This window comes from Ictidomys tridecemlineatus, chromosome 4, assembly GCF_052094955.1.
Source record: "Ictidomys tridecemlineatus isolate mIctTri1 chromosome 4, mIctTri1.hap1, whole genome shotgun sequence".
NCBI classification, from domain to species: Eukaryota; Metazoa; Chordata; class Mammalia; order Rodentia; family Sciuridae; genus Ictidomys; species Ictidomys tridecemlineatus.
Window position 1 is genome coordinate 31925229 of NC_135480.1, and position 20312 is coordinate 31945540.

A 20312-nucleotide genomic window follows, 5' to 3' on the forward strand; every position below is an offset into this window, starting at 1 on the left:
GTTTCTTTGATGTAAAATGACGAGGATTTGAATGACAGCTATCTCCTAGGGTGATGGTAAAAAAAATTCACAGAATAAAGGCACTGCTGGAAGTAGCCTAAACATCTTCAGAAACAAGTGCTGATCCTCTCCTTCACTTTGGCATAAGCAGAGTGCCAGGCATTTCACTCTTATTATTTCCTTTCATTATATCTTTAGTCCATTTTGTTAAACAGAAAACTGAGTCTCAGAGAAGTAGCCAACTAAATCACCAAAGCAGAGAATGAGAACCACCAGCTCCGGCTGGACTTGGCAACACTCTCCAAAACATAAGCCAACAGCATGACAATCTTAGGGACTCTCAATGTATCTCCTCACAATTTGGGGTGAACCTCACCTCTCCCCAATCATTCCAACCTCTGCCTCTGGTCCATAGCCTACACATCTGCTATGCTCAGGAGGACCTAGGGGCAGAGCTTTTCCTGGGAGCACATCTTAGACTCATACTAACCATGTTTTCCACCAAAGTGTTTTCCCAACTAGGCAACATAGTGCTGCTTAGTACTGTTTTCCTAGGGCCTGGTACAGAGCCTGCCACATAGTAGGACTTTGATGAATGTGAATCAGATGAAGAAAGAAATGAATGAGTATCAAGAATAACACAGCAACTACCAACAAGGGCATTCTTCCTATTGCCTGTACAAATACAAACACACAGATGCAACTTAACTCCATGAGTGACTGTACTAAAATATAATTGTATCTGTGTTAGTTTCCATTACTATAGTGAAACACACAAGGCTGGATAATTTTATAAAGAAAAGAGGTTTAACTCACAGTTCTGGAGATTCACCTGCATCAATTGGTTCTTGGTGAGGACCTCATGACAGATGGCACCACAATGGTGGAAGCACGTGTTGGAGGAAGAGATCACAGATACACCAGACAGGAAACCATAGAGAGGGGAGGGTCGAGTCTTGTAACACCCCACTAGGCTCCACCTCTTAAAGGCCCACCACCTCAACAATACCACACTGAGGACCAACCTTCTAGCACAGGAACTCCCAGAAGACCAACCACACATAAACCATAGCAATATCGACATAAAAGAAGACTCAAGTAGATAATTTCCATAGATGTTCCTTTTATTGAAAAGTTTAAATAAAAGTCTAGAGTCAAAGCTGCCCTATCAAAAAAGTTACTTAGAAGTTCAACAAATAAAAAAAATTATATTAAAACACCAGGAAATATCTGCATACTAAATATTTTCATTCTTATGAGATGATTTTTAATTCCTTGATATGAATTTGTTTTGTTTTTCAGTTGCTTATGAGAATTCAGGAGCAAATCCTATGAAAAATATTTGAGGTTTTTTGTTTGTTTGTTTGTTTGTTTTTGGTACTAGGAATTGAACCCAGGGCACTTGGCCACCGAGCCACATCCCCAGCCCTATTTTGTATTTTATTTAGAGACAGGGTCTCACTGAGTTGCTTAGTGCCTGGCTTTTGCTGAGGATGGCTTTGAACTTGTGATCCTCCTGCCTCAGCCTCCCAAGCTGCTGGAATTACAGTCGTGTGCCCCTGCTCCCGGCTCTCTCTAAGTTTTTTCTTCCAAGATTAATTGTGAGGATAAAAAAAAATACCAAAGTGTTTTGACTTCTGGAAGTGTTTGGTTGAATAAGACATCACTAGGAATAGACGGGGGACCTGAAATGACTAAGTGTGCTATAAAGTGCTTGGTGGAACTAATGTTTTACATGGGGCTAGGAAAGGGGGATATGGAGAGTCACTCTTTAACAAGTATAAGTTTCTGTTATGCAGGATGATTAAATTCTAGAAGTTTGCTGTATAATGTCATGCTTGTAGATAAGCAATACAGTATTATTGCTTACTTAAAAATTTGTGAAGAGGGCAGATCTCATGTTATATGATATATCACAATTTTTTTAAAAAGAAAAAAATGTCTTTGGAAATGCTATCTCCCTGAAGGCCCTTGCTGCAATGAGTTTTGCCTTGGAATTGTCTTTTTCAGTGTGGTGGGATATTGACTTGTGGGCCATAGACGCGCACTTCAGAACTGGGAGGAACCCGGGATAGCATGCAGCTCCAGACCCCTCACTTGGCTGAAAAAGAAAGCGGAATTACTTTTCCAGTTCCCAAAGTATGCACATGGCATGGGTAAGTCTACAAGCCTAGGTGCTCTAATACCCCTATCAGTGCTAGCAAAGGCTGCCAGCATTTTATTTTTTAAAATTTCAAACTTAAGGATCAACAGGAAAAATTAGTATAATGAATGGCACACACGCCACATCCGTGCAACACACTTTAAAACTGGCCATCTTCGTTTTATTTCCATCTGTCTTTCTGCCTCTCTCTCAACCTGAGCCAAGTTTAAGACCTATTTACAGTTCTTTTTGTCCTTATAATATATACCATGGAGGATCTATAGAATGCTACACTTGAAATACTATATTTGAAAGTTATTTTAAAAAATTCTTTTCCCTCTACAGTTATATCAATTTGATAGTTAGGTTCATTTGTTTCTGTTTTGCTTCAATGTTAAGAGTTCACTTTTTCCATTTGATGTAGGTTTATTTTTAGAATATGTAGAACCTTTGTAGAGTTTGAGAGACAAAGCATTATAAACAGGCATTCCTAGAGGTCGTACTCCCATCCCGAGCATCTCTCTCCAGGAATAAACATTTTCATCCTGTCCTGATTTATCTTTCCTGTATTTTTTTTTTAAGAAAAGTAAGTAAATATGCTTTGCTATTCCCATTCTCCCTTCTTTCTTCCATAACAGGTGGTGTACTATAAGTCTTGTTTTTTCCACTTAATGATATATCCTGGGGCACAACTCTATCTGTTCTCATCCTGTTTGATGGCTACAAAGTGCTCTCTGGCACACAACATCCGCCTGTCTGCTGTTGATGAACAGGTAGGCTGTTTCCAATCCTTTGCTGTTAAAAATGCTACATTGAATAACTAAGTGCATATATTGCTCCATATTTATCCTCCAAGAAGGTTCTTAGGAAGAAGATTGCTGAGGCAAAGAGTAGTGTAATTTTGGTAGTTGCCATTCTTCTCTATAGCGATGTATCATTTCCCATCCTGCCAGCCATGCCTGGGACACACCGTTCCCCTGCAACTTCACAGCACAGTCAAGCTTCTGGTTTCTGCCAACTAATTGGTAATGATCTCTCAATATTGCAGTCCTCTTATTATGAAAGAAGCTGAGCATCTTTTGACATATTTCAGAGTCCATTCGGTATCCTTTTCTACAAAATGTGTGGCTGTTTTTTATAATCACTTTTTTTTGGGGGGGGTAAGGTTTTGCTGTTTCTCTTCTCACTTTTCAGAAGGCTGTATATATTTGGGAAACTGACTCTTTGTAGTAAGAACTGCAAGTATAACCCCACCTCTGCCATTTGTCTTATTGCCATTGTTGCTGTTATTTGCTTACGTTATTTTTGGGTTTCTCCATTACAAGTTTTTAATGCTTTCAAATTTATCATTTTTTTAAATTGCACCTAGGCTTTGAGTCATAATTAGAAAGTTTTTTCCCACTGTAGACCATGAGGGATTCATCCATGTTTTACTCCAGCAGATCTCTGGTTTTGTCTGTTACATTTAGATCTTGAATCCATTTAGCATTTATTCTGATAAGACTGTAAGCTTTTAAGCAAATGTTGTTTTTGGCCTTTGACTTTTTCTTTTCTTTTTTCAAATTTATTTTGCATAATATTGTTAGAATTAATCAGTTGAGTATTTTGATACTTTGTCATTATTAAGCCCCATCTCATTTTGAACAATTTTCTATTTTCTGGCTCTACAAGTTTTTTTCCCCCGGATTTGTTTTGCATTTTCTCTGGGCTACCCTGCCATTTCTCCAAGGAGTACTGATTCTTTTTATTGGACAATGGTGTTTAGAAACTTACATCTGGGCACTGGGTGTGCTCATTGAGATTGTATATCATTTATTCTAGGTCATTATTTCAGTAGACAGAACTAGGAAATTATATATCTATAAATCATACATGCATGTCCATCAACATCATTCATACCATCTCTGTGTGTGTGTGTGTGTGTGTGTGTGTGTGTGTGTGTGTTATGGTTTAGAGATGTGATGTCCCCCAAAAGTTCATGTGTGAGACGATGCAAAAAAGTTTAGAGGTGAAATAATTGGGTTATGAGAACCTTAATCTAATCAGAGCATTAAGCCTCTGACAGGGATTAACTGGGTTGGAACTATAGGCAGGTGTGGTGCAGTTGGAGGTGGGTCCCTGGGAGTGGGGATGCCTATGGGGTTTACATTTCATCCATAGAGAGGGGAGCACTCCCCCCCTCTCCTTCCTGCACACCCCCCTCTCTCTCTCCTTCCTGGTGCCTTGTTCCCAGCTGCTTTCATCTGCCACGATGTTGTGCCTCACCTTAAGCCCTGAGGAACGGACTGAGACCTCTGAAACTGTGAGCCACCAAATATACTTTTCTTCCTCTAATTTTTCTTGTCAGGTCTTATTTAGTCACAGCAGCAAAAAAGCTGACTAGAATTCTGTGTGTGTGTGTGTGTGTGTGTGTGTGTGTGTGTGTGTGTGTGTGTGGTGTGTGTGACATAAATGACAATAAATAATGATGATGATAGTGAGTCCCATTGGTATTCTAGATTCCAATCTAATACTATGGAGCTCATTTTAACCTTTTTTTTGTCCTTACATGTACCTTCTTTCTCCAACATTGAGAAACCTGGCTGCTTTTATTTACATCATATTTTATTTGTTCAATTCTAGTAAACAATGAGAAACTTGTTTGCTAGAGCATGGCATTTTTGGATAGTTCTTTTTGTCATTAGACTGACAGTGTCCAGTCAAGATATTATTTTCCACAGTAGCCTGACTCAATTATGTCCATCCCCATTACTTTGGTGTGTTTCTGTTATTCATTTGTTAGTGTCAGAAATCCACTTGAACTTCCCTCTGCATCCTGATTTATTTTGTTTGTTTATTTCTTAGGGCATATGAAGAATATAAGAAATATTACTATGGTTTTAAGAAGCAGGGCTATATGAAAATATACAATCTTTAAATCTATTTTTGGTACTGTGGTTGGCAATTTCATATTTATTAAATAAAAAATTGATTTATCTATTTTTAAAGAGACTAGCTCATAAATATTCTTTCTCCAGGCTCACACAGTGTGCACACCCCATCTCCCCACACACCATGATAATTGTGTGGTGATGGGTGAGTGGATTGATAGTGGTAATCATTACACAATGTTTACATCTAGCCAATCATTGTATAACTTAAATTTATACCATTTTATTTATCAGGTATACCTCAATAAATCTGGAAAAAATACAAGCTTCCCACGTGATTCTAATGTAGAAAAATATAATTTATGTGAACAAAAAACATTGATATTCTAAAAGTACAGTTAGATCAGTATCAGAAATGGAAGGACAGGAGAATCATGGCTGGGAAAGAACAAATATTGACAAAATCAAGCTTAATCAGAGGGAAAAAATCTCAATATCTCTCTCTCTCTCTCTCTCTCTCTCTCTCTCTCTCTCTCTCTCTCTCTCTCTCTCTCTCTCTCGATACCGGGGATTGAACCCAGGATCACTTAACCACTGAGCCATATCCCCAGGCCTTTTTTACATTTTATTTAGAGACGAGGTTTCACTGAATTGCTCAGAGCCTTGTGAAGTTGCTGAGGTTGGCTTTGAAATCATGATCCTCCTGCTTCAGCCTCCTAAGTCACTGGGATTACAGGTGTGCACCACTGCACCTGGCCTCAAATTCTCACTTAGGCATTTCTGACTGAATTGTATGCCTTTTCAGTCAACACTTCTAAGAAGTTTTGCATACATTTGAGAAATGCCAGATTTGCCAAAGGTATTTAAAAACTGCGCAATGATTTTATTTTATTTTTTTATTTTTTATTTTTTTGAGAGAGAGAGAGAGAGAGAGAGAGAGAGAGAGAATTTTTAATATTTATTTTTTAGTTCTCGGCAGACACAACATCTTTGTTGGCATGTGGTGCTGAGGATCGAACCCGGGCCGCGCGCATGCCAGGCGAGCGCGCTACCGCTTGAGCCACATCCCCAGCCCTGCGCAATGATTTTATTAAAGATTAAGTTAGCTAGAAAGCAAAGCTACTCATAATACCATTTTCCTAGCCTTGTGTCTCTTTATTTCTAAGCACCTGAGAAATCTTTGTTTTCTATATCTCACTGTAGAACTTAAAAAATGTTCAAAGGAAAGAACACATTTTAAAATTCTACATAATCCCCATGCTTCCTTTAAAGACAAGCCACAAACAATTTAAATTCTTAAATAATTTAGATTTTATTGTTCAAAATGGTTGGGGGGTTTGGGGAAGGTTTCATCTCTTTCTTTTATCTACAACAATAGGACACCTTCCTATTGTTTTTCTGGGTCACACTCAAAGAAAGTAAACCTTGCATGCTTCATAGGAGATGTAAACACGCTTTCTAAAGTGGAAAACGCAGGCACTAGATACAATAGGAAAGTAGAATATGAAGGGTTTTCTCAGGAGAGTCCCAGTTCCCTTTCAGCTGGATTTTTCTGAAACAGTCTCATGCATGCCCAGCCTGGGTTTTCAGTGTCAAGCAGCCTTGACGGTGCAGATGCTCCCAGACATTCTCGTTTGGAGCAAATGGCACCTTTCCCCCAGTTCCTCCCTCAGCTCTCAGGCTCCCTTCTCCCACCAAATCACACTTTCAGAAAGGAATCTGTGTAGTTAACTCAACTTTAATGAATTAAAGCCCACAGGGTGGAGTGGGGGGAAGGAGAAGGAAACCAGCCTTTGGAGGCATCTAGCAGGTGTGAAATCTATATAAGTTCATGTATGTGTATATGTATTTGTAGTGTGAGTGTATATTATATGTGTCTCATATGTGTCTAAAATAAGGAACTTGGAAAATATTTGACCACAATGTTACAGGAGTTTTATTGAGAGCCTTGTAGAGCTCAGTGGTAAAGTGCTTAATATATATGAGGCCTTGGGTTTGATTCTCAGCATGGAAAAACAAATTTTTTTTTTCAGTGAGGAAGTTAAAAATATATATTTTTAAACAGTTGGAGTCATGTCTTGACTCCAACCCACACAGACGAGAAGAACTGGGTTTAAAAGAGCTGGCTGCAACATTAAGGTAAGAAAGCAGCGAAAAATCACACAACACAGAGTAGGTTTTGAACCAAGGGCAGGATGGCTTTGTGACCTTAAGGGTCAGCTTCCACGCTGGAAAGAGCACTGGAAAGAGAGCATGCACCTGGAATCCCTTTATTTATAGGGAAATTAACAAAAGAGTTTCAAAAATGTTCTTCACCAAATAAGGCAGGGGGTGGGCTGACCTAGCCCCAATGGGTAACACCCAATTCCAGAACCATGAGAAAGCAGATTTCTTTGCCAAGAGGTGGAGACCACCTGCATGGTGCATCCCAGACAACTGCAATGCCAGACCAATACCCCCTTGGCCAAGGCTGAGAGAGGATGCTTAGTATGGCTCATTGGCAGCTCCCCATAGTCTTGCACTTCAGGAAGGCAGTAGCTGCTCTGCTGCACCCATTGGGAAGGCTGGAGGCAGCATCTTTAACTTCTGCTGGTATCTTCCTTACTCTCTGGCTTGTCTAGTCCCTAGACTCTGAATAAAATTGCGTGACAATTGAGTTGTTTTTACTGATGATCAGAACAGATTCTGTACTCTGAGTCCATTTCACAAGTATTTATTGAGCTCCTGCTTCATAAATCTCACTTCCTGTTAAAGGACGATGGGGATAGGTGGCATAGGGAATAAATCGCCATCTGTATCTTCAAGAAGCCACCACCTGCTGAGAGACATACACAGGGCATGAGTAGAGAACGTGCGTGTGTTTCGGTCAGTGGGGGTCTCCATGCCACACGACTTTGCATTCGAATCTCCCTCAGGCTCTAGGACACTCACAAATCCTGTGTAAAGTGTCCCGATTCCCCCTTTAACCTACCGTAAACACAACCACTTTCTCGGGCTCTCAGACAATAATAAATATGGCGGGCAAGTGATAAATAACTCTAAGAGCTGTTCTGTTTCCAGCTGGAAGGGGCCTCCTCATCCTTGTTAGTGCAAGGCAGGATTTAGGAGCTTAGGTTTCTTGTCAGAGCACTCTTTTCTCTCCCAAGATACATTACTTTTTCCTCGCGTTTATCTTGATTCACTCGACTCTGTCTCTTTATTTATGCCCTTGCACCAACGAGGGTAGATGTAAGAGTGTGTGATTGTCTTGTCTTCCTGGAAGAGTGGAGAGAGATGCCAGAGTACCTCACTATGAGATATTCTCCTTCCTCTTGATTCTTCCACTGCAGGTGATCATTACAGAACAAGAGAGGAAAGCAGTTGGGTTGGCCCTGGCCACTGTGAACCTCCACTCTTTCTGTCTCTGGAGTCCTGGGGGAGGGACAGATTCTGCCTCCTATTTGTTTTCTGTAGAACTGCCTAGGACTTGATAAGAAAAAAGATGACTTCCAAGTCTATTCTTGGACTCGCCCCAGCCAGTTTCATTAAAATGCCTACTGTTCCGAGAGCTAAGTGTCCTGGGTGCACCCTGTTTATTGTGATGTGCTTTCTGGAGGGCCTTGCTCCTGACTGTACAGGATGGCAGGGTGACACCATTACTTGCTGCCAGATCTCCTTTGCATATGTCTCAAAATCTATAGAAAAGCTAGAGAGAGAGTTTCCTAGGGAAGAGCAACAGATCATAAACAGAGCTGGTTTTACAAATAGTTACTGTGGTTTTACAGAGAAACAAAATATTTATGAATTTTTTACCTAGTTCGTCATCTCAATCTAGGCTTTAGAACCTAACACCTTGGACAAAACTGACATTTCCATTTACTTAATTAAGTGTCTGTACAACTTGGGTAAAGACAACATAACTTTTCCAAATGTTTCAAAACAATATCTGGGAAAGATATCCACAATACTTTGGACTGGCTGGAAAGAAAGGAAGTAAATTGCAGAGAAATATGTGTCATAATTTGCATGTGTTTGTAAAAATACTCTACAGTACTTTTTAAAGGACAGTCATCTTTGGGTACCTGTGGGGGTATTGGTTCCAAAACCCATTTAGATACCAAAATGGTGCTTAAGGACTTCACATAAAATGGCATAGTATTGACACATAACCTGGGCACACATCCTGTATACACTTTACACCATCGCCAGATGACTTACAATACCTAATACAATGCCTACCCCTCCTTTCACTTGTGTGGTCTCAGTGTAGTAATAAGAGCAAATTCAAGTTTTGCTTTTTGGAAATTATGAAAAGAAAATTTCCAGTAGTTTCGATCCTCAGTCGGTTAAAATCCTCAGATGCAGAACTAGCCAAGATAGAAAACTGACTCTATTTACTAGTCATGGAAGGATATTCACAAAAGAGTTGCCTTACAGGATAGGCCTATGGGTACAAAGCAAGGTAAAAGGGTGTGAATTATTTTCCATTACACCCCTCAGATCTGTTCAAATTGTTAAAAGCAGCAATTTTTAAAGGTATTTATAATTAAAAAAAATTAAATGTTTTTCTTTAAAAAGTAGCCAGAAGGTCTGCTTAGGTTCTCAGGGCTGTCTGGGAGCAGAGCAAATCAGAATCTTGCTAAGTAGGAGTGTGCTGGCCCATATGGAGTCCCTTGGGCCAGGCAGAAACTGCCCATAGGTGCCCTGCCACACGGAGGTTGAGGTTGACTGTTGACAGATCACTCTCAGGAGCCTACCGCTAGAAGCTGACCTCCCATAGATGTCATCGGAGGCACAGCAATGATCACTCACTCAAGAGTCTGGTTCTTGAACAGATTGAGCTGATAACCAGGCAGCTGCAGCAGAGTCTAGTACCTAATGTTTTAAGTTATAGCCAGCATGGAGTGGGCCCTTTGGGGGCAGAAAATATGCTAGGACTTTGTAAACATCTCATTTAACCTACCACATGAATTGCTATTTATTATTATAGATGAGAAAAAAAGTTCCCAGAGCTCAAGTTCCATGTAAGTCAATGGAAAAATATATCACAGTCATATGGATATAAATGTATGTGTATATGTTATGTGTGTGTGTGTGTGTGTGTGTGTGTGTGTGTGTGTGTGTGTGTGACACATGTAGTTAGGGGCAAAATAAAACATTTTGTTTTTAAAAACTAGCTGGAAGTTCTGCTATGTGTCCAGGGCTGTCTAAGAGGAAGATTAGATCAGAGCCATGCTAATCAGGTGGGAATTTGTCAGGCCACATGATCCCCTTTGAGCTAAGCAGGGCTGGCCTGTTTACATACTATGTATATGGTATATAGTCCCCTAGTTTCTCTGGTGCTTTCTTACACCTGACAAACCTGCTGTATTCTGGACATGCACGGGACGGGACTCATTTCCCTCTCCCAGGGTGTCTTGTCACACAGACACAGACTACTTAGTAGTTTAGTTGTATTTGTGGGATGCAGTCCCAACAGGACTCAGACTGTAAGCCTCTGCAGTAGAACCCCAGGATGAAGCAGTGAGCAGCAGCTCTCTCCTTGGAGGAAGGAGGGTCTGTGTGACACTACCATAAGCAGAGTAAGTGCCCCCGTTTCTTCCACCCACTCTTTCTTCATATCTTTTTTTCTTTTCCTCTTCTTTCTTTTATAAAAATATCTGAGTTTGTGTTCCGGGATAAGAGAAAAATGCAGCTTTGACCCAATTTAGTTCTTCCTCTACTGATCTGATTAGAGTAAACAAGAGCCTCCTAGGACTTGGGGGAAAAAAATCCTTACTCAGATCTTGGATGAATTATTGCGAAGAGGTTTTAATTGGCTGTGGTTGGCCTCTGACCTCTTGTACAGATTGATTTATGAGGTGAATTTGCCATCAACTGCTGGAAAAATGGATGGCAGCGTAGAGTCCAGGGTAGGAGATAGGAGTTGCTGTTGGAATAGAGCTTGAGAAATATTCATGCCATGCCCAGCCCCCACCACACACCCAATTTCAGGCCTGCCCACAGCATTGCTTAGGAACATGCAGGGGCCCGAAGCCAGCCCATTATGTTCTGCTTCCAGAGTCAGATAAAGATTGCCAGTTTCTAACCTGCACTGGAGAAAATGTGAACTTGATCTGTAGCATTATCTGTTTCGTGTCTTTGCATAATGGTTCTTAAAGCTGCTATAGGATTTTACGTATGAAGATTGCTCTTTTAGCACAAAAGTGATTTGTTCTTTGTGTCCCCACCACTTACGTTTCTTCATGTGGTTCTTTGGGGGACCTGATGACTTCTACTTGAGAACCACTGCCCTGGAGATTTTGGAAAAGTTCTGGGAACATAGTAGAGCGTTCGTTCCCCCACTCAAAGAAGGGAGTCAGATTTAGAGGGATCAAGGGGACAAAAGCTGTAAGCACAGGCAAAGCAGTGCAGGTGGCTTCATAGCCACCTGTGCATGTGGCCTGAGGAGCTCCTAGAACAACAGGAGATCTCTGCCCAGGGATATGTCTTTCCAATTCCTATTCCTTGTAGGATGCAGGACATAGGTCTGACCCAGGGAGTCAGATTTAGGAGATAGACTAGAAATAAGTGAAGCATTTCTTTGCACAAATTGTGATCATAGCCTGTGGGTGATTCTGAGTATGCTGCCATCTGTTGTCTGATGTCTTTCTCCAACAAGATTCTGAAACTTCCATGGTAGTCTGCTGGGTACCGAGTCGGTGCCTAATCACTTCGTATTATCTTTTGTCATTGATGCATTCATTCAGTCAACAAATATTTATTGTCTGTCACAAATAGCCTCTCAGTGGGCACTAGGTATGTAGTCATGAATGAAACAGGGCTCTCACCCTCATGGGGCTTGGATTAATTAATGGGGGAAAAGAAATGGAACAAGGGAAACATAGATGGATGCCATTATAAACTGATGTGTATGATCAAGGAAAAAGGGAAGTCCGCTGTGTGAGAGGGAAAAGGGGGCTGCCGGCAGGATAGTCAGTGGCCAGGGGAGGAGTCCTGAGGAGGTGACATTTCAGCTGAGATCTGAAAAAAGGAGGGGGCCACTGGAGGAATGGGGCCAATTATTCCAGGCAGAAGGCACAGCATATGCAAAGGTCCTGTGTAGGACTAGAGCCGACAATTCAGGAGCTAAAGAAGGATCCTGTGTGATAGTGGAGCACAGGGAGCAGTGCAGAAGTGGTCAGAAGACCCGAATCACCTGGGGCCTGCCAGAGTGTGTTAAGAAGTTTGAACATTGTTCCAATTGATCTTTACAGATGCTCACATTGATCCTCCTACTGCAGACAGATTCTTGTCAACATTGGGCATAATTAAACACAGTCATGTCTTTTGGGAAAGTATATTTTTTTCAATACCTTTTCAATGCCTGTCACATACTTTGTAGGTACCCTACACATCTGGATGGATGGCATGTGCTTGTGTTCATTTACTGTGTCACAGGAGTGTCCCCATGCCATCAAATATTCTTCTATAACATGATTTTCATGAGGTCATAAAATTTCCAGGATGGAGATAGCATGACGGGCTTAGCCTCTATCTTATTAGATATTTAGTAAATAATAATTTAGTGATAATGTTGACAATATCAGCAAACATTACTAGTAAGTTAATAATAAGTAATTTAAATAACAATGGGTAGAACTTACTGGCATATTAACCTTTGCACATATGTACCTGACCATTTCCTTAGGAAATCTCCTGGAAGTAAAAATTTCTGGGTCAAAAGAATATGCCTGATTTTATGATTGGATCAAAATGCCAAGGTGTTAGACTGAACTCCACCATCTCCACATCCCTGAGCAAACTCTGAGAGCAACCATTTTAAAAGGAGCATTGTTTTCAAAGGGTACAGGTTGGTCTGCAGAGAAAACAGGATGCTACTCAGACTCATGGGGTTGGAATTTGGGGTCTGCCCCATAAGCTTGTGTACTTCAGGTAGGAAACTCTTTGGGACTCTATTTCTCCATCTGCAAAATAGAGAAGATAATAGCATTTGCCTCACAGGATTGATGGAAGTAGAAAGAGAAATCGTGTTGGAAAGCACTGGATGTGGCATCTGCCCAGAAGAGGCATTTAATGAAGCTTCGTTCCAGCATTCTGGTTTGTTCTCTCCTTTCTTTTTCTCTGTTGGTCTTATGGGTGTGGATTTGGAAACTCCCTTAAGCCAAATGGAAAAAAAGAAGATTCTTGTCTCCATTATCACATCTTTTAGGCATGGAATGAAATGTTTACCTACCTTCTCCTGGCAACTGAGAGTGTAATCTCCACATTCAAAAGTGAAACTTCCCCCACATGGATATCTCCTCTCTGGAGAAAAGATGGGTCACCTTTGGCTACCACTAGGCTTAGCAACTATCTGTTTTACACTTACACATTTCATTATTTGTTATGAACTTAAAATGTGACATGGAAGTAAAAGCTCCTGAAATCCAGGGTTTGAAGGCTGGCTCTTGCCACTCATAGGCTGTGTGGCCTTAGACAATTTGCTTACACTCTCTGAGCCTCATTTCCCCCTACTGTAATATAAGATAACAATATCACCTATCAGTGTGGTTATGAGGATTAAATGAAATTAACATAAGCCAGAGCACTTAACCTTTGCTGTGCAGGTGATCAATAAATATCATCAAACCCAAAGTTCTTACCCACCTTTCCAGGGAATGAACAGTGAGGATTTGGGCCCATAAAACTTCCTACATTAACGAGAAAAGACATCTGCTTTGGGGTATTGTTCAGTATTTTATTCCTGCAATGATCAATTGTTTCTCGCCTTTCATATGCTGTCTAAAAAACTAACAGTGGCCCTGACTCATAACCAAGTTAAGAAAACACAAGTGATAAGGACACTCATGAATCTCTTGACACTTTGCTAAGTCATGTGAATAATTGGGCTGACTCCCAATCTTCATTCTTTGCCAACCTAGAGGAACTCTGTAGCGTCCAAGAGTTCCAATGACAGCCAGTAGCCGAACAAACCCCAAAGTAGAAGGAGCTCCTGAGTTCATGGTGGACCTCAGAAAATGTCTCTCAGCAAACAGGGAACCACTGTTGCTGTGAAGTCTACTGTGAAAAGGGCCATTCAGTCCCATGGGGGTGATGGCCTTACTGTTATCACACCAGAGCCAGTGTGGGTTTCTGTAGACGTTACTTCGACTCGGGAAGGGGAGCAGGTAGGATAGGAAAAGGGTCAGATAATCAGAAACACTTGGGAGTATCAGGAGTTTAAAAATCATAAGTCAAATGAGATTTTGAGATTTCTAATTTTTAAAAATTTTTGTTTCTTCTGGAAACCTGACATTTACACCTCCATGAATCCCCATATTCCAAGTTGTGAAGATATTGGCTAGATCATCGGCTGTGAGACTTACTGAGACCTGCAACCAGAGTCCTTCCACCCTCCTGGATGCCCAACAGGCATCTTAATCCCTCCGTCTCTGCAGATGACATCTCCTGTTGTGCTCTTACTGGAGCCAAATTCTTCGGTGCTTCTCTTGGCTCCTGGTTCGTTTCTGTTTTTTCTTTCTTTGTTCCTTATACTCCTGTCCAAACTGCTGGAAAATTCTATCAACTAAAAATTCGAATACATCCAAGTCTGTATGATCTTTTTTTTGTTTGCCTCATCAAACCCAGGGCCAGCATTTGCTAAGTGCATGCTCAACCACTGAGCTAAACCCTCGCTGCTCTAGAACCTTCGCAAACCACTTTCCTGGCCATCCCCTTGACTTTAGCCTGCACCTCTCACCTGAGTATTACAGTATCCTGGTCACCTTCCTTGCTGCATTGCTGACCCTTCAGTCTCTTCTCCACACAGCAGGCAGAGGGGCCTCTCAGGTGTGCAGTCAGACCACGGCAGGAACTTCCAATTGCTTCCCACCTCCCTAAGAAGGATCCTTACCAGAGCTTTCAAGACATAGCTGCCCGGACCCCATTCTGCCACAACACGTGACTCAGTCAGGGTCACTCCAGGAGAATTGGACTGGAGCTAAATAATCACACAGACACAGAAAGTACCTTTTTTGGGGGGTTCAGTGATGACTGCTCTGCCCCAGCTCCCACAAAGGAGGCAAGAGAGAGAGAGAGAGAGAGAGAGAGAGAGAGAGAGAGAGAGAGCGCGAGCATGCAAGCCTTGGACCATCCTATTTGTTGAGGGAAAGACATTCGAGAAAGTTCAACCCAAATAAGGCAAGGGATTGGGTTTCAGGGGGTTGCTTGGTGATGTCTCCCAGTCAGCAGATTGACTGACATCTTGGAAAGCCACGCCCATCTCAGGTGCTGTGTGAGATCAAAGGCAGAGTGAGCAGAGAGGACACATTCCCGGCCCAGCCCAGTCAGCAGTCCTGTCCCCTCACGTGCTCAAATGCTCCTAGCTCAGCCCATGGCTGGCTCACGACTCCCTTCCCTGCCTGCTGTTCTTCACTCCTTCCCTGTTCACCCCACTTCTGCCACACTGTGCTCTTCACTCAGCTCTTCCTCCCACTCCTTAGCAGGCACACACCTGCCTCTGGGCCTCTGTAGTGCCCTTCCCTCTACACAAACACACACCTGGGTGGCTGTCCTTCACACCTTTTATTTGACAATGCGTTTTTTTCTCATTTATTCAAATTCGCTATAGGAAGTAAACACTAAAAGATTTTTTAAAAATTCACAATGCAGTAGGTGCAGTTTCATCACATCCCACAAAGAAATTAAATCTCTAATAAAAATGACCAATTCTGTTACTGAGCAGATTGCATCAAAGCTGGTTGTGTAAACCCCAGGTTCTTACCATGGATGGTAACATTAGCGCCTGTATTCCAGTACTGAAGAGACCTGGCATACGCCTGGCATAATATTATGTTTCCAATGGGGTTTAAAAATTCGTGAAAGTAGTTGTGTGAATTCTTTATGTTGAAAAGTGGTTGACTTGACTTAAAAAGAAATTTTAAGACCCTTGGTTTCAAAGCCTATTTTTCCACAAAGCTTAAGCCACGAAGTCATGTCCAGAAATGGAATCGTGTCATGTTGGGATGAACATCTGATCTGATTTCTTATGACATTTTTTCAAATGTACAGATGCACAGGGTCCCCCATGCTCTTTTTATGCTGCAGTTCTCCTTCATATCTTACTCACTTGCTACCTTTTCAGGGGCACTTCCCTTCCCTGGCTGGCCACCCCTTCAAAAATTGCCCACTGTTTCAAATTAGCCAGAATTCTCCAGAGAAGCAGGACTAAAGGGCTAAGATAGATTGATTATTGAAACTGACTCACATGATTGTGGAGGCTAGAGTCCCTGTGATCTGCTGTCAACAGCTATTCATTCAGCCTTCCCAAAGTGGGTTCTTAGATGCTGAAAGACCATTGCTAAGGTGGTAAGTTGACTTCTGATTAGTTAGTTGAAAGGTCGTCTCTCACTATGGATGTGTTCTTACTTCATCAATTCTTAGACATTTATTGGATTCCAGATATATGTTAAACATGGAGTTAGAAAGATGAATAAATTAGCTCCCCCGCCATTATGGTCATTATGGTCCAGTCGTCTACTTCTACTGGACCATAATAATCATTGCTGTAGACTATTGATTTCCAGTGATGCATTAGAAAATTATCCCCATTAAAGAAACACAGGAGAGATGATGATCTGCATGGGGCATTTATATGCACATGTGCACACACACACACACACACGCACACACACACACACACACACACACACACATGCACACATACATTCACTGTCCTCAGATAATATTTTTGATGATTTAAATAATCTTTTCATGAAAAGTCCTCAAATCCAGCTTCTGGTCTGGAAGCATGTCTGTTTAGGTACCCTATAATGTTTTATATTACAGTGTTATTGTCCAGGTCATTAAAATTTTAAAATTCCTTCCATAGTTTTGAAATACATTAAAATCTTTATTTAACTAAATATATAAGCCCAGAACTGTAATCTTATAACCTTCTATGTTTTCTTTTGTGAAACTATTCCTCTTGTTCTCAGATTTTTTTTTTTTTACACAATAGACAAACTCATTGGAAAATTCAAAGACTCTGTCACAAGCAAAACAGAAACAAATGTCAAATTGATACAACTAGACCTGGCATGGTGGAGCACACCTATAATCCCAGCGGCTCAGGAGGCTGAGGCAGGAGGATCAAAACCAGCCTCAGCAAAAGTAAGGTGCTAAGCAACTCAGTGAGACCCTGTCTCTAGGTGAGAGTAATAAAATAGGGCTGGGGATGTGGCTCAGTGGTTGAGTGACCCTGAGCTGAATCCCTGGTACTCATCCCCCACAATTGACTGTACAAAGAAAAGAATTTTTCAAAATAACTTTCAAATATACTGTTTCAAGCACAATGTCCTATATATCTTAACTAGTACATATTTTATCCAACTACTCTTATTTACTATTTTATGATTCTTTTCGTACCAGGGATTAAACCCAGGAATACTTAACCACTGAGCTATAGCTCCAGCCTTTTAAAAATTTTATTTAAAGACAGGATCTCACTGAGTTCCTCAGGGCCTCACTAAATTGCTGAGACTGACTTTGAACTTGTGATCCTCCTGCCTCAGCCCCCAAGTCTCTGAGATTACAGGCATGAGCCCTATTTTATGATTTTTTAATAATGTTGATCTAAAGGTTTTGTTTTGTTTTTCTGGGTGATGCAAGTCATTTGCAATCAATGACAATGAAAATTAGTTATTTTCTAAACATCAGTTCTCTCATTTATGTTCGTGTTTTGTTGCATTGTGTAGAACAGGGTTTTTTCAAGTTCAGCACTATTGACATTTTGGACTGGATAATTCTTCATTGTGGGGTCTTCCCTGGCCTCTACTCACTCCATCAAAACACCCTCATTCCCAAGATTGGAACAACCAAAAAATGACTCCAGACTTTGCCAAGTGTCCCCTGGGAAGCAAAGTTTCCACTCACCGAGACTAAATGCTCTAGAATTTTCAAAACATTATAAAATAATATAACAGTGATCTGGTCATTCTTCATTTGTTCCTAATTTAACAGGGAATGATATGTGTGGTGTTTTCAAATTAAATACGTCAATTTAGCATAGACAGTCTTTATGAGGTTCTAGAAATAGAATTTTCCTCCTATTTTAAAAGAAATAAAATGTTAATGAGAATTGATTAGTGATGATGTAGAATAAATTCCTCCTTGTGTTTCAAAAGAATTCCTACAACCAGTGAATCCCTTTACAGCCACAGTTGGTGTGTGTGTATGTGCGTTGTGTGTGTGTAAAGGAGTAAGGTCGGAGGTGTTGTGGAACTCTTACTTCCGGACATTGACTCACAGAAGCAGAAAAGAATATGTGCTAAGCGAACACAGCCCAGGCTTTTCTTTTTTCCCCTATGAAGGAAAGGAAATCAAATTCAAGATTATTGCTGTTAACTGAGACATAGCCCCCAGGCATTTTAAGTAGATGAATTCTTTAGCCACTCTTTTCAAATGATAATTTATAGCTCTTTTTGTTTTTCTGAACTCATTTTATTAGGCTCCAGCTTTCAACGTTTCAAATAGAATAATGAAGTTCAGAGTCACCGCTCTGTGCTTCCCATGGCCTTGAGAAGTCGGCTTCCAGGACGGAGGTGATGAAGGCTGACTTGGCAAGGGGCTGGGAGGTTCTGCTCGAACCTTCACAAGCAGACTGGAGCTGAGGTCACAGACAGACTGCACAGGTGAGAGGGCACATAAATTCTACACCAGAGCTGCTCAGACTTCACGTGGCCTGAGTGGGCCTCCCTCGGTGGAGAGGCCTGAGGCCCCTCGGGCAGGTGGATTTATGTCAGCAAGAGCAGCTCGTAGAAAGAGATTAAGAAGGTTTTCAAAGGGTGCTTGAGGGGTCGGTCTTCCATCTGAGCCGTCTGGGACGCAGAGCCCTGTCTGTGAGGACCTGGGTTGGTGCCAGAGAAGGGAGTAGGGCGGGCCTGAGGAATGGAAGGTCACTGGCAAATTGGGTGTTGTGATAATTATATCCTTGTTTCCTTGAAGGTACCAGCGTCCTTGATTTTCCAGCTTCAAAGTGAACGGCCTCTGAAGTAGGGGGACAGTCACACCTGCCTTGCTGCCGTTGATTTCTGCCTTCCTGGCTGCAGACTCAACAAGACAACAATGAGTCTGTTGACATTTTCAAGGCCACATTCATAAACCAGCCATGGGAAGCCTCTCTCCCCCTTTCTTTCAAAGTGAACATGAAAACGTTGTGTACCCAGTAAGAATTCAGCAACGAACTCAACTCCTCGGAGATTGGATCTTAAGTTCAGATGCTTTATGAATCAGACACTGTAAGTCATCTTCATCACACCCATAGCCTCTCCTCTTGCCCCAAAGGACAATCGGGACCAGAGTGTAGTAATTATTCGAGGTGTCAGTATCTAATACACTGTGCGTGAGGGTTTTTGTTTGTTTTATTTCTCTCTCTCTCTCTCTCTCTCTCTCTCTCTCTCTCTCTCTCTCTCTCTCTCTCTCTCCTCCTGGTCAACCTTCTGAGAAGCTGGACCCACAGTGGTTACTAGGTACAAGCCTAGTTTTGTCTTTCACATTTTCCCTTTAGCACTGAGATTCCTATGAGACCTTGAGGGAGTGGAGAGAGGGCCTTGTGTGTCTAATGGGTGCAATGAAATGGTCCCCAAATGGAATTTCCACTGATTAAAATATATATATCTGCCATCTCTGTAGCTCAGCTTGCCTGATCATCTGAACCCTCCCATCATTATATGGGCCAATTTAAAGCCACATTCTTATTTTAAAATTCCATTTGTTAAAGAGCAGATGACTGGTTTCTGGCCCCTGAAGCCTGCCTGAGAAGTGGACTACGTATTACCCAGAAGCCTCTGGAACCTGTCAAGGATGCTCTTCTGCTGTTACTATCAGCTCCATCCACCTCACTTTCCTTCTCCAGGCAAAAGCAGGTGCTGGTCGTGGTGAGCCAGATGTGTCAGACTCAAAGACAAGTGTCATATGTTTGCTCTCATATGTGGAAGCTAGAGAGGAAAAAGGGAAAAGAAAGTTCTCACAAAAATAGAAAGAAGACTGTTAGGGCAAAAGAAGAGGATCAGGGCAGGGAGGAGAGATACAGGACAGGGGACTGAAATTAGTTAAATTGTTACATGCATATATGAATATGCCACAATAAAACCCACTATCCTGTATAATTAATATGCACCAGTAAAATGTTTAATTAAAATAATAAAGTAAAACCCAAAACAATAATATCAATATGTTAGGCTATATATGTTTAAGTGTAATATACATATATATATATATAAAATTTTTACATATATATAAAATTTTTATATATATATATAAAATTTATATATATATAT

At 41.2% G+C, this 20312-nt stretch overlaps 2 long non-coding RNA genes across 2 annotated transcripts in view; one reads left to right on the forward strand and one right to left on the reverse strand.

Annotated features, from left to right (window-relative positions):
• Positions 1-19873, forward strand: part of LOC110598366 (uncharacterized) — an 80402-nt gene extending 60529 nt beyond the window's left edge. Inside the window, exons 5-9 of the long non-coding RNA XR_002484182.3 lie at positions 2011-2156; positions 2782-2916; positions 18482-18665; positions 18979-19271; positions 19754-19873. This is a non-coding gene — a long non-coding RNA (uncharacterized LOC110598366). The remainder of the gene's footprint in view (positions 1-2010; positions 2157-2781; positions 2917-18481; positions 18666-18978; positions 19272-19753) is intronic.
• Positions 18453-20312, reverse strand: part of LOC120889599 (uncharacterized) — a 53968-nt gene continuing 52108 nt past the window's right edge. Inside the window, exon 5 of the long non-coding RNA XR_013437661.1 lies at positions 18453-19970. This is a non-coding gene — a long non-coding RNA (uncharacterized LOC120889599). The remainder of the gene's footprint in view (positions 19971-20312) is intronic.